At 42.4% G+C, this 15,693-nt stretch overlaps 1 pseudogene; it reads left to right on the forward strand.

Annotated features, from left to right (window-relative positions):
• The first annotated feature begins 6,148 nt into the window (after window positions 1-6,148).
• Window positions 6,149-13,473, forward strand: LOC114032010 (annotated as a pseudogene).
• Window positions 13,474-15,693: the final 2,220 nt, after the last annotated feature.

Raw genomic sequence — 15,693 nt, forward strand, 5'->3', positions numbered from 1 at the left:
GAGATGGGGTGACAATTTGGAACTCAAAATCTTGTGGAAGTAAATGTTGAAAAAAAAAACAAATAAATAGTCTTGTTGTGAAAGAAAACATAGACCCCCCAAAAAAACCCTTAAGAAAAATAAGGAAAATTAAAAAAAAAGATGCTTCAATCTGTATTCAGACACTATCAGTTCTTTCTCTGGGGATGGATAGCATTTTTCATCATAAGTATTTCAGAATTGTCTTGGATCATTGTATTGCTGAGAATAGCTAAGTCGTTTGCAGCTGATCATCTTACAGTATTGGTGTTACTTTGTACACAGTACATTTCACTTTGCAACAGCTCTTGTAAGTCTTTCCAGGTTTTTTCTGAGAGCATCCTGTTCATCATTTCTTATAACACAACAGTATTCCATCACAATCTGCTCCAGAATTCAATTTGAGTCATTATTTTAAACTTGTTTGGAGGGAAATGTTGTAAGAGTTTGGCTAGGTTGCTACCCCTACTCCATCATATTGGCCAGCAAAGTCATTTTTTCTAAAGACCAGTCTGTGGCAAAGGCTTGAGAGAGGAGCTCTTTGGTTACTCTGTCAAATCCAAGCTGAGCTCCAATCTCTACCAGTTTTGCTGCAAAACAATTCTTTCTGATGCTTTCTCATCTTACTGTGAGTCTTGCTTCCTTTCTGCAAGGCAGGGGAGAGGAATGTGCATGCTGGGAACAGTTTCCAACCCAATGACACCTTAGACATCTTTAGTGGAACGTGACCACTGCCTGAATATACATACCCACCTACTACCACTCACACATACTTACTTTGGTTTTTGCTGTGGGGCATGGAAAAGTCTCATTCAAAACTCACTCTAAACTAGTGACAAGCTCATAGATATTAGATCAGTAAAGGGAGGTGGTTCAAACTAATTTTGTTCCAAAGGTGCAGGCATGCAAGAACAGTATTTCAGCCTTGGGAATGGCGAAAGTTATTTGACCCACAACATTAGTGCTAAAAAAAAATATTATGACCCATACAACCATTAGTAATACTTCAGATCTTCTATTCAATGCTAATGGTGGTACAAGAATCCTGCAATATGGACAATGGCTTTTCACTCCCACAACCTCATCCCTTCCTCAAATATTGACATCCAATTAAAAGAAAATCAAAGTATGTGATTTGTGCTTCATGAGGATCTCCTGAGCACCATGTGCATTGTTTATCCTCTGAATACAATCCCAGTTTCAACATGTTAGAACATAGGGAGGTCATGTGAAGATTCAGAGAACAGACAGGGGAAAGAGAAAAATAGTTTTTCATGTCCTGAATTTATTCATTTAGTCACACATTCACATTCTAAAACCAACAGAATTTTTAAAAAATCAAGTTTTATTTTTCCATTAAGAAAATTCTATTTTCTCTTCCTCTTACCCTCCCTTCAAAGAAAAGAATAAAACCATTGTAATAAATATTTGTGTTCAAGCAAAAATGACTACATGACTACACACACACACACACACACACACACACACACACACCTCATTCCACACCTCTGAGGCCATTACATGGTTCAATTGTAGACTTTTGGAATTGGTTATTCATCGCATTGCTCCTAAGTCCTTCAAAGTTTGTTTAAAAAGTTGTTATGTGGATTCTTCTCCTGTTTCTGCTCACTTAACTCTGCATCAGTTCACATGCCTTGTTATGTTTTGCTGAAACCATATCTCTCATAATTTCTTACAATACATTAGTATTCCATTACATTCATATGCCATTATTTATTCATCATTCCTTAAGTCATGGACATCCTTTTAGTTTCCAGATTGGGCAGTTTCTATTTTAGCAACAAGGAATGGTTGGGGGAAAAGAAGAAGAAATCATGCAATATTAGAATAAAGCACAGGGCACTAAAAAAAGAGTGTCCAGACCCAGATACACTGCTTTTCAGGCATGAATACAACAGTAGGATTATCCCCTTCACCATTCTGCTTGTGACTCTCCTCTTCCAGGTATTATCCTCCCTCTCTTAGTATTTCTAAGTATTTCTCTCGGGATGTATTTCTATACTCAACATGGTGGATTTGGGGAGTGGGACATCTTCTTTTTAGTTTGTTTTTTTTTTTTGGCTAGGCAATGGGGTTAAGTGATTTGCCCAGGGTCACACAGCTAGTAAGTGTTATGTGTCTGAGGTCAGATTTGAACTCAGGTCCTCCTGAATCCAGGCCGGTGCTCTATCCACTGCGCCACCTAACTGCCCAGGCATCTTCTATATTATGGACATTATACTACTATTATTAGGACAGGTTAGAACAAAATTAGGATTTTTTTGGCTGCCATGTCCCCTAGATATATCATACTGAGTGTTGTGTCCACTAAAACCCTTAAGCTTTTATCACATGATCTGTTATTGAGCCACAGATTCCTCATCCTGTACTCATTAATAAAGTGTTTGCTAAACCTTAAAGCACTCTATAAACGCTAGGTATTACTAATTTTTTTAATACAAATAAGTCTACAGTGAGAATTATGATCATCCCTTCTATGTGTACAAGTGCTTTGGGAAGTACTTTCAAATCCATCATGAGAAGTGGACAGAGTTGACGCAATCATTCCTATCTTACAATAAGGAAAATGAGGCTCAGAGAGGAAGGACATTGCCCAAGCCTTCCTCAGCTAATAAGTGTCAGAGCTGGTTTTTGAACCCCGGTCTTCTGAGTTCTTGGGCCTGCATTTTCCCACTCCATTATGCTGGAGAACATGTTTGGAATATTTCAAAGTTTTGAGAGACTTGGACAAAAACACAGGAAGCCACATGCAGAAATTACTACTACCATACACACAGTCACAGACACAGAAACACACATTTACCTCAAAAAAAAAAGTATAAAGTTTTTTATTTCAAACAAAAAGAAAGTATAACAACCAAAGACAATACAATTGTGGGAGGAGACCAGGGCTCTCTTTAACAGTCCTAAACACCTGGTAGCCTTGCCAACCCTACTGGGTCATGTGCATTTATGTAGCCATTTTGACAAGCCCAAGATAAGACAGAGTAGGGATTTGAAACCCAATTTTGGAGGAGGAAATCATCTTTTGGCCAGTATTTTAGAACAAAAAGATTGATGGGATATCAAAATAGCCTGAGCAATGTTTACAAACTTTAGCTGCTGAGATACTAACAGTGGGAGAGATTCCTATAGATACCAAATGATTGTCTAAAATAAATGCTGTTCCTACTTTGTACTGTTGTTTGGAATTTTCCAGGTGAAAAACCAGGTCCAGAGAGGATAGGGACTTTCCAAAATCAGATCAGTAGTAAAAGTGTGACCTGGCCTTCAATGTCATGCCCATTGACCCCAAGGCCAACCCCCCCTTCCCCTGGGCTGTGATGAGAACCCTAGATAGAGAGGTGCAGGGCTGGATGTAAGAACAGGCCTCCTGTTCCTTACTGTCATTCTGTAAATGAGCATTACTGAAATGCTTACTGTTTCCCAGGAAGACTGCTAGACACTGCAAGTACCATGGTGAAAAGGTGTCCTCAAGTCGTTTAAATTCTACTGAAGAGATGCATGTTCCTGGATACCTAAGGGCAAGAGACATACAATATGCAAAGTGACTTTGGAGATGATGTGGGGGTGGGCAGCACTGACATGTGGGGGGATCCTTGAAGAAGATGGCCCTCCAACTGAGCTTTAAAGGGAGTTAGGGCTTGCGAGAGGTGAGGAAGACAGCCCGTGAAGAGGCACAGAAATGGGAGATAGAATGTCCAAGAAAGGAAGCAGGTCAGCCTGGCTGGAGCATTGAGCGTGTGCAGGGAAGGGAAGGCTGGATCAGGGCTGTGAAGGGCTCTAAAAACCAAAGAAAACCATTTATATTTTATCTTGGAGTCAAGTGTGGCCAACGGAGCTTCTTAGGCAGCAGAGAGACAGGTCAGAGCTGTGCTTTAGGAATGAACATCATTATGGAAGTTGTGTGAGGGTGGCTTGATGAGGGCAGAGAATGGCTGCAGGAAGACCCCCCTCTTCCACCCCCATCACCACCACAGCAGGAGGTCCTGGCTATTGGCCTTGGTCCTGTACTGGGGTGGTCGTGGAGAGAAGGGGATGTTGGGGGAAGTGGCATCAATAAGAGTGGGCGATCTGGGGGTGGGTTTAAGCCTGAGAGGTCGAGGATAGCTCGAAGGTTGTGAACCTTGGTGACTGGAAAGGGGTGGTGCCCCCAACAGAGAGAGGGAAATGAGGCAGGGGTGGGTTGAGGGGAAAGATAAGGAGGGAGTCTGAGAGGCCAATGGGACATTCCATGGGAGATGCCAAGCAGCCATTTGGAGAGAGACAGACAGAGGCAGAGAGACACAGATGACAGAGACAGAGAAAGAGACATACCCAGAGTGAGAGAGGCAGCGAGAGACACAAAGAGAAACAGAGACAGACAGACAGACAGAGAGGGCTGCAGGGGCTTAGCAGAGTGAGGAGGGTCTGGAGGTGGAGGAGATCTGGGAGTTTTCTGGCCAGGGATGATCAGGGAACCCTTGGGAGCTTTGTGACAAGGGGGAGGGAGAGGCACGGACTGAGACAGCAGCTGGGCCCCAAGGGACAGACAGATTGACAGACAGACAGCCACCAGATGCACCATTTCCTCATGGCCCACTGGAAACCTTTTTTTGGGGGTGGGGGTGAGTCGGCGGGAGGGACTGGGCAGGATAGAGAAGCTAACAGTGGAAAACCAGACACTCCTCCCATCCCTGAGTCTCTGATGACCTCAGCACAGGCGCAGAAGGAATGCTACTGCGGAGCTGAGGTTGTAGCGGGAGCGATGAGTTGGAGCAGAAAAGTTTCTGCGCAGGCGCACAGCAGCGTCTCGGGCCCACAGCCGCTCCCAGATTTCGCACAGGCGCAGAAGAAACATTATAGCGGCCCACTGAGGGCGAGGTCGCAATGGAGAGGCTTTCGTGCAGGCGCATATAAAAGTTCCGTACTTTTCCCCGGTCACTCAGTCTCTACGCAGGCGCAGAAGAAGTACTACTGCGGCAGTCTGAGGGAGGGGATGGCAGTAAAGAGGGGTTTGCGCAGGCGTATTGAAACGCTCTGTTCCTCCCTCTTGCTCGGGGTCCGCGCAGGCTCAGAAGGAATGTTACTGCGGCAAATTGAGGGCGGGGTCGCCAGGGAGAGGCTGTAGCACTAGCGCTCACAAACGCTCCGTCCCTCCCCATCTCTGGGCTCCACGCAGGCGCAGAAGAAGAGCTATTGAGGTTTACTGGGGGGTGGGGTGGCCTCGGACAGGCTGCAGCGCAGGCGCATACAAATGCTCTATACCTCTCCGTCTCTCTTGGTCTCCACGCAGGCGCAGAAGGAGTGCTACTGCGGCAGACTGAGGGTTGGGGGGGTTTGCCGCAGAGAGATTTCTGCGCTTGCGCATGCTAGCGCTTCCACCCACTCTCCTTGGTCCTAATCCCTGCGCAGGCGCAGGAGGAGGTCTTTGGTGGCGTAGCTGTCAAAAGATTGGAGTCTGGGCCTTTTAGCTGTTACTGGTGGTCTCGGGCTGAGTGGTGAGGGTACCCAACCTCGGGAGCGGGTGTGGGAGGCAGAGTCCCAGATTAGTTTGGTCGCGAAAGGGAGGTGGTCTGTGTAGCGGCGCGTGTTGGGGACTAAGCCCCCGGGACGCTGACCGTTGCTGCAGCCGCCTCTGTAGGGTCTGGGCGTTCGCGGCATCCCCGTGCCCATCGCCTCTGTGGGTCTTGGGATTTGCGGTCCCCCCGTGCCCACCGCCTGTGCCGGACCTTAGCGTTCCCCCCCCCTCCCATATTGCCCGCCGCCTCTGTCGGACTTTGGCGTTCGTGTCGCCCCGGTTGCCCGCTCCGGTTGCCCGCGGTTGCCCGCCGCCGCCGCCGCCGCCGCCGCCGCCGCCTCTGCGGGTCTTGGCGTTGCGGGTCTTGGCGTTGCGGGCCCCCACCGTGCCCGCCGCCGCCTCTGCCGGACTTTGGCGTTCCTGGACCTGGTCGGTGGCCGCCCCGTCGCAGCTGCGCCTCCCGAGCCGGCCGTGAGGCTCTGAGGTAGGTTCGAACTGGGCCGCGGGTGCCGGACTAGACGAGGAAGCGGGGGCCGGCCATGGCCGTGAGGGTCTGAGCGGAGTCGGGGCTGCGCAGCGCCGCCGGTCAGCGGCCTCGCCGTGGGGAGGAGAAGGAGCCGTTAGCGGCGTCTCGGGGTTCCTCCGTGGTCACGGGCACGATGGCCAAGAGAAAGGAGGACGATTTCCCCTCGGCCTCAGATTATAAAAGGGCAAGGCCAGGGCCAGAGGGGGATTCGGATGAGGACCGGGAGAGGGTCGTCTCTCAGTCTGTGTCTCGTGGAAGTTCTGCTTCTCGGTCAGTCTCAGAGGAAGTTGGGATCATTGAAAGTATCCAAGTGGAGAACTTTATGGGCTATACCAGGCTTGGACCTGTGAAATTTGGAGCTAATGTCAATTTTGTGGTAGGACACAGTGGGAAGAATGCATTGTTAACAGCTCTCATAGTTGGTCTTGGTGGAAGATCGGTAGGATCGTCTTTGAAAGAGCTTGTGAAAGATGGAGAAGATTCGGCTAAAGTCTCAGTTACATTAAGGAACAGAGGGGAAGATGCTTTCAAATATGAGATTTTTGGGGACTCGATAACTGTGAACCAGTACATCAGTGTAGATGGGAGTGCAAGTTATGAACTAAAAAACCAAGCTGGAATCCTGGTTTCTAATAAGAAAGAGGACCTTAATGCCATTCTTGATCATTTTAAGATACAGGTGGATAATCCAATATCTGTTTTACCACAAAAGATGAGCAGGCAGTTATTGAGGATCAGAAATGAAAGTGACAGATACAAATTGTTTATGGAAGCAACTGAGCTCGAACAGATGAGAGAAGGCTACTCAAAAATTTTGGCAAGAAAGGCCAGAAGCCAGCAAGAGATAGAACAAGGAGAAGAGCAGCTTGAGGAGCTCAGACGGCAGGGTGTAGAGATAGAAGAGCATTTTCAGACAATGGTTGCTTTGGATCAGAAATTAGAGAGCTTAAAACATGAGAAGACTTGGGCAGTGGTGAATGAAACTGAAAGAACAATTAGTAATATGATAAATGATATAAATGTTGAAGACCAGCATACTCTCATATTAAATCATGACCTGGAGGTCTCGAGAGTCACATATAATGAAACATTACAGAGGTACATGGCCATTCACGAGAATGTGGTAAAATTGAATGAAGAAGCTGCTGCATTAGAGCCCAGATGCCTTGAGGCAAAAGAGATTGCTAAGAGAACAGACAGGGCCTACCGTCAAGCAACAGCTTTCTATAATTATTCCCAGAATGAACTGAGTAAATTAGACAAAGTTTCAGAACAGCTTCATGAAAAAATTGTAGACCTGAGAAAGAGTCTGGAACTTGCAGAATTAGAAAAACAGAAAAAAATTACCACCTTAAGGGAAAAGATAAGTAACTTTAAGGATCAAGAAGATTCACTTGTTCAAGAAATAAAACAGCTTCATCAATCTATAGAAAAAGATGATGAAGAACATTCTAGAATTAGAGAAGAGGAGACATATGTGCAGGACCTGCTGAATGAGGAGCAAGAACATCTAAACCATTTGAAAGATTATAAATCTCACCCCCTAAAACGATTTGGACCCCAGATTCCAGCCCTCCTTGAAGCAGTAGAAGAGGCCTGCAAAGAAGGATACTTTACCCGAAAACCACTAGGTCCACTAGGAGCTTGCATTCGTCTGCGGCGCCCTGAATATGCTTTGGCTATTGAGTCTTGCCTAAAAGGTCTTCTTCTTGATTTTTTTTGTGACAACCACAAAGATGAGCAGGTCCTTCAGGAGCTGCTGAAAAGGTTTTATCCATCTAACTGTTCTGAACGACCACAGATAATCGTGGCGTCGTTTCAGTGTCAGGTGTATGATGTGTCAGAAAGAGCAGCTTCTCACCCGGATTATCCAACAGTTCTGGAAGCTTTAGAAATAGACGAGCCAGTGGTGGCCAATACTTTGATTGATTTGAGGAACATAGAGTCGGTGCTGCTTGTTGAAAGCAGCTCTTTGCCTGCTATGCATGCACAGGGCCGCCCCAAGAACTGTACCAAGATTTTGACTGCTTATGGGGACCAGATTTTTGAGGGACGCTATTACTCCTCTGAAGACCTGAGACCTATTTACTTAGGTGACATGGAAAAAGAAATAAATCATTTGGAGAAAGAAGTGAAAAATAAAATGACAAAGTTGTCAGAATTCCAAGAACATGTGTGTTCACTTCAAAATGACATCAGGAAGAACCGAGAAACTATTGACAGTCATTATCGGCATTTAAGAGAAATAAAGGTTAAAGTGATAAATATCTCTTCAGAAATAAAAGATCTTGAGGATGAAGAAGAAAACCAGACAATCGATCTCTCAGTTCTGGAAGATGAAGCTGAAGAAATTAAGGAAGAGATCAAAGAGGTTGAGGAAAAGATGAAAAATAGAAAAGAAAAGATGGAGAATTTAAAGCAACCCAAAATAGATGCTGAACAGAGACATGAAGAGTTTAAGTTGAAATGTAATCAAGTTTCAGAATTGGTAGAATCCCTTATGGAAGAACGAAACCAAACCGGTTTAGAAGTGTCTGCCCATCACCAGTCTGTGCTGCATTATCAAAATAGGCTCAAGCAACACATAGATTCTCTGCAATTGATCAAAGAAGAGCTGGCGATGAAAGAGAGAGAACTGGAGAGGGAGATGGCTCAAGCTAACTATACCTGCCCTGAACGTATACCAGTTACTAGAGCTTCTGATGTCCTTGACAGAGAAATTGATTTATTAACCCAGAGGATACAATCCGAAAACTACACTCACAGAAGGCGAGAAGACATAACGAGGCAGTACCAAGAAGCAAAAGAAAGATATCTGGATCTTAATGGTAGAGTGAATAATTTGAAGAATCTGATTGAAACACTGGATGAAATATTGGTGCAGAGATATGATACCTACCAGAAAAGTAGAAAAAATCTTTCTTTACAATGCAAGTTGTTCTTTGACAGCTTACTAACGCAGTGGTCCTTCTGTGGGGAGATGCGCTTTAATCACAAGAATGAGACCCTGTCTATAACAGTCCGACCTGAAGATGCTGGTTACAGTGACACGGGAGCCTTATCAGCAAGCAGGCAGTCTTTTTCAAACTTTTTATTCATTCTAACCTTATGGTCTGTCACAGAATCTCCCTTCAGATGCCTGGATACCATTGATATCTACATGGACAGGAAAAGTAGAAAAATTGCCATGGACATGATCCTCTGGATAGCAGCACAGTCCTACCAAAACCACCAGGTCATCCTGCTCAGTCCACAGTACATGAGTTCTCTTACCCCGAGTCCACTCGTGGAAATACTGGAAATGCCAGACCTTGAAAACGAAGAGAAAACCCTGCCTTTCCAAGCAGTCAAACCAAAAGAAGATTAAATTTTTAGTTTCATGTGATTGTGCTATCTATTCATTGTGGTATTTTGTATATTTTTTTTTCTTAAAATGTCTACAGTGTTGTGTTCAAAATCTCACTTCTTTGAAGAAATGTATTTAATAATTAAAAGTATTTCAGATAAGCAAAGTCACAGGAAGGAGTACAGCATAACTCCCCCACCAGACCTCCCCTACAAAGATCTTGAAAACACACCAGACCAAATTCTGATCTGGAAATCCAAGAAAAAGAGATCTGTGGACACTTGGGGGTGGGGTCTTGGCCTGCAGCATTGTGGCCCTGGGGGACTGAAAGAGAGCCAAGACTGGGCACCTGGGCACCTGGGCAGGAAGCTCTAGGTGTAATGAGAGTAAAATTGTTTCCTGTGACATAACTGACTCTTTTTTATTAGACCACTGTTTTGTGTTAAAGTGTTTTGATGTTTGTTTTTATAACTTATTTTTCAATGTTAAAATAAACTTGTATGTATTGTAGGTTGATAAATAACGTGTGTGTTGATAGACAACCGATTAACATATGGGCTGTCCATATATGACAACCCACCTGTGGGAAAATTTGTAAACAACATCATCATCAGCTTCTATTATCTGTTATCTATGAAATTAATTGCTAAACAGATTTGTTCACCAGCTACCAATTAGAACTTGGGTATAACCAGCTAATGCCCAAAACTGGTGGCCTCAGTCTTCAATCTGCTTCTGGGTCAAGATTACCCCTCGCTCCTGTGTTCCCCACACTTGTGACTCAACACTCACATCATGCTTGCTTGAAGACATTGCTGATTGACTGACAAGGATTTTCGGACTTGCCAGCCAACCATCTCATTGGGAGACAGCTGACTTCCATTTGGACAGAAGCGCTTGGAGTCATGCTTATTGGTAAGCCCTAAGAAATCAGGTTGGTGTTTTATTCCTAGTTGGGTTAATGTTTGTTTTGCCTAAAAGATAATATAAACTAGGAGTTGTCATACTATGGCTGTGTACACCCAATCTAGCCCAATGCTCACTTTCTATGACCCATAAGCTTAAAACTATTGAAATGTAGAATCCAGTATTCTTCCATATTCTATGCAGAGAAGACCTGGGTAACATGGACTCAGGTACCTGCCTGGGACAGCATTATATAGATGCCATATTAGTTAGGGGTCATGATAAGCACAAGGTATTGAAGGTCCCATAAAGGATTAACTAATAAAGAATGGGCAGCTGCCCCACAAATGGTACAGGAAGATCAATTTTGTAATTAAATTCTTAGGGATGATTTGATCTTCAGAGAGAGTATCTATTCCTCAGCCAGAAGTAGAAAAAAAAATTGGTTTTGAAGCCCTGAAAGGAGAAAATGGAAGCACAGAAAGATGCTGGATATGGGGGGGTTTCTAAAAAAACCACATTCCACATTTAGGTATGATGCTAGCACCAATATATGAAGTTACAAGGAAATCAGACATTTTGAATGGGGACCAAAACAGTAGCATGCATTAAAACAAGTGGAGGATGGTGTAACATCCCATTCCCTGAGTTCCAGTTTCTTCAGGCCTCTTTTATAGGCTAGAAGTTAGCTGGGAAGGAAATTTTATGACTTGGTCCTTGTGGATCAAGTCAAAGGGAGATAATGCAAAGGCTTACATGCCAGTAGGGTTTAGGACCAAAGAGATGGCTACTGCCCTCAGATTAGATAAACTATTGTGGAAAAAATTGTCCCTATTAATATATTATACTATGATGTAGACCAAGGGCCTGGCCCAAAGTATGCCACCAACAGCAGGAACACCAATTACCCAAAATCATCACCGACAAACTTGTTGGAACTGCTACCATGCGGTTTGTACTGAAGTAAAAATGTCTTAAAGCCAAGAAGATAGCCCATCCCATTAACATGTCCTCTAAATTATCAGAGAAGGACAGTACTCAAACAAACCCCTTGTAGAGGAGTCCCCAGTCCCACTAAATCTTGAATTGATAAGAAACTGGGGCTAAAGATAGGAAAGAGAGTTATTCCATGCACAGCACTACTTTGGCCCATTTGCCAGAAAGCTAGACCTATATTGAAATCATTGGTTAGATCCATCACTAGCAACAGAGTTCCTGGGACAAAATGGTCAAGAAATTATTTTAACCTACTTGCTAATAAGCTTAACAAAAAATATTGTGTACAGGGGTAGATTTGTTTTCCTCTGTACGTGAGCAAACAGACTCCCCTCTTGAAGGGTTAACATTGCTAATTGTTTTTTTATATCCAGCCAGTAATGATTGAGAGCAATGACAGATCACATTTCACAGCCCATAAGATCAAGGACTGGGTGAAGACCCAGGTGGAACTTCCACCTACCTTAAAATCCATAGGCTATAGGGATGAAAGAAAGATATTTAATACTCTAATCAATAAAATCTTAGAGGTTGCAAAGGCTACGGCCTAGAAAGCAGTCATTATAAAAGCAGCGTGCAAGTTGAATAGTAGATCAAGGAGAATTCATCCTGGATTGATGGATGAGTTTAAAATCATTGTTCTACTTCCCACTGATTTGGAAAAGAAACAACACATTCTTACAGAAAGAGCCAGAATGTAGTGGACTAAAACCCCCTCTCCAGCAGCTAATTATAGGGGACACCATCAGGGTGGGGAAGTGGAATATGGCCTGGGCCACTAATGGACCTAGTAAATGGTTTCAGATCCCTTGAAGACAAGATATGCATACAAAGTTTTTTTTTTCTTTTTCTTTTTCTTTTCTTTTTTTTAAACAAATTTTGGATCTGATTTTATATCTTTGTTTCATGGATAAAATTCAATTCAACAAACATATTAAGTGCCACTATATACAAAACACTTCTTTTTAAGTGTTGTGCCCTTTATGGAGAATGTGATATGGCTATGTGATATCTACTGAATGTACAATTCTTAGGCTGATATAAGTTTTTTTCCCCTTTCTTTTTTTTTAAATTTATTTATTTATTTTTAGTTTTCAACATTCATTTCCATAAGATTTTGGGTTCCAAATTTTCTCCCCATCCTTCCCCTCCCACCCCAAGACGGTGTCCAATTTGATATAGACTCTATATATACGTTCATATCGAACCTATTTTCACATTAATCATCAAAGTTCTTTTTTCTTTTTAACAGATGTTCAAGTGCTGTGATTTCATCATTGGTGCCTTCGTGACTCTATTGCTGCTCATCGTTGCTTATCTCATTGCACATCCTTTCCTACTGATCACCTCAAAGTACCTTCTTGCAGCCCCTTGCAACCAAGAGTGGCTTCACTCTGGTTGCTTGTTTGATATCCAGCTGTTCCTGTAAATCACAGATGTGACAAACAGGATGCACAAGGATATAAAACATTGCCAATGTGACAGTGGGGACTGCCAATCTTCTTATATACCCCATTGGAAATAGAGGGGTTATAAACTTTAGATTTGCCTGAGACACAAGAAAATCTCATCAAGATGTAACAGCGATTGTTTAAAAATCACCAAGTGGTGTTTCAGGCAATCAAAGACTTTAGCCATGCTTGGCCTAAAGAAGAATGTGATGGACATGGTAGTGTTCACCAGACTGAAAATTGCAGGGAATCGGTTCGAGTGGGACATCATCAGGAGGCCTTGTTACGTGTTCTCTTACATCAGTTCCTGGCTTGGTCTGCAGAGGACTTGCCATGAGAGAACATGGGACAAGTGGAAAGACTTAATGTCATAATATATTAAGAACAGATTTTAAAATGTATTAATGCTTCGTGTAATATTGATGCTTATGTGTGCCATATGTTCTCGCCCTAAGCAATGTAAACATTGAGTGTTTGGAATTGCAATTTGATTGTATTAGTGATAATTATAATGCTTTTCACAAACTATCCTAAATGACTGCGGGGATAACCAGCAGCCAGAGGGTAGATGTAGTGAGAATTTGTTGCCTTGATATTTAACTAACTCCACTTTTTCTTAGGTCACTATTTTGTGATGATGTGTTTTTATGTTTGTTTTTTGTAACTTCTCTTTAAATATTAAGATTAAAAATATTGTTGTTGTATAGTTGGTAAACAACATGTTTGTGTTCATAAATAACTGATAAATATATGTGACCCCCCCATACAGGACAAATCACCAACAGGAAAATTGAGTAAAGAATGTCACCTTTAGCTTAGGTCTTCAGATATCAGTCAAATTAATTGGAAAACAAATTAGGTTACCAGCTTCTAATCAGAACTTGGATGTAACTAGCTAATGTTCTTAGCTAGATCTATAAGAAACCCACTGGAGGCCCTAGCCCTCAGCCTGTTCTTGAATGGAGACTGAGCCTGGCACTTGTGTTCCCCACACTTGAGACTCAAGTCCCCCTCCCCAGAACCCACACCCATATTCACTTGAGGATGGTGCCAATTAACCGATGGTGGTTTGCCAACTTGTCAGTCAGTGAGTGACCTTCAGGAGAGATGGCCTCTGGATGGGAAGAGAAGGAACCATGTTTTTGAGTACCTACAAGATGTACTTATTGCACTAGGAAATAAGGTTGGTGATTTGTTCCTAATGGGGTTAATTTTGTAATGGGGTTTTATTTTGTGATATTTAATATAAACCACAGTGACCTAGTGTTTGATAAACCCAAAGACCCAAGAAATTGGGGTATTAACTCACTATTTGACAAATCTGCTGGGAAAACTGGAAAGTAGTCTAGTAGAAACTTGTCATACCCTAACATCTCACACTGTATATCTAGATAAGTTCAAAATGGTTTCATGATTTAGACATAAAGGGTGACATCATAAGCAAATTAGTGGAGCATGGAAAAAATTACCTGCAGTTCTATGATAAGGGAAGAATTCATAACCAAACAAGAACTAGAGAGGATCACTAGTTAAAATGGATAATTTTGATTACAGTAAATTATAAAGGTTTTGCACATAATAAAACCAATGTGGCCGAAATTAGAAAGGAAAACAGGAAACTGGGAAAAAAAATTTTTACAAAAAAATTTCTCTGGTAAAGGTCTTATTTATCAAATATATAAGAACCTGAGCCAAACGTATAAAAACAAAACCCATTCCCTAATTGATAAATGGTTAAAGGATTTGAACAAACAATTTTTAGAAGAAGAAATCAAAACTATCAATAGTCTTATGAAAAAATGCTCTAAATCACTAATAATTTTTAAAAATGCTAATTAAGACAACTTGAGACACTACCTCAAACCTATCAGATTGGATAACATGACAAAAGGAAAATGACACTTGTTGGAGGGAGTGTGGGAAAATAGAGACACTAATGTGCTATTGATAGAGCTGTGAATTAGTCCAACTAATCTGGAGAGCTATGCCCAAAAGCTTATATAACTGTACATACCCTTCGACCCAGCAACATTGCTACTAGGTCACAGAAAAAGAAAAGGACCTATGTGTACAAAAATATTTCTAGCAGCTCTTTTTGTGGTGGCAAAGAATTTGAAACTGAGGGGATACTCATCAATTGGGGAATGACTGAACAGGTTGTGGTATATGAATGTAATGGAAAACTATTGTGTTATAAGAAATGATGAGAAGGCGGATTTCAGAAAAAAACTTGGGAAGACTTATGAAGTCTTCTGGGGGGAAGTGATGAAGTAAGTAGAATTAGGAGAACATTGTGCACGGTAACAGCAATATTGTAACGATAATCAACTGTGAAAAACTTAGCTATTCTGATCAATACAATGACCCATGTCAATTCCAAAGGACTTCTGAAAAAAGCTATCCGCCTCTAGAGAGAATTGATGAACTCTGAGTGCAGATTGATGCATATTTTTTCACTTTATTTTTCGTAACAGGGTTAATGTGGAAATATGTTTTGCATGACTTTATATGTATAATGGGTATCGTATTTCATGTCTTCTCAATGGGTGGGAGGGAGAGAATTTGAAACTAAAAATTAAAAAAAATATATAAATGAATGTTTGCATGCTGTTAATGAATAAAATTTAGTTGTTAGCATCAAGAAGTGTAAGTCTAATTCATGTTTCTGTCACACTGGTTAGCCTATGTAATGGTAAATTGGTTGTGCCCCTGCACTGTGCATTCTCTTGGAGCAGAAAGAGATCCCGGGGACTCCTGTACTAGAGGTGTGATTGTCAAAAGGGAAAGTCCTTTTCTGGGTACCAGATTTATGTTTAAGGAAAGGTCCATGGGCTAGCCAGAGATGGTGGGGAAAACAAGCCCCTTAGTAAGTTCGATTGCCCTGAATAATATGTCATAACACTGGGGCCAGTTCAATATTCGTTTTATT

Source organism: Vombatus ursinus, unplaced genomic scaffold (assembly GCF_900497805.2).
Source record: "Vombatus ursinus unplaced genomic scaffold, bare-nosed wombat genome assembly UNPS02015385.1, whole genome shotgun sequence".
In the NCBI taxonomy this organism is placed as follows: domain Eukaryota; kingdom Metazoa; phylum Chordata; class Mammalia; order Diprotodontia; family Vombatidae; genus Vombatus; species Vombatus ursinus.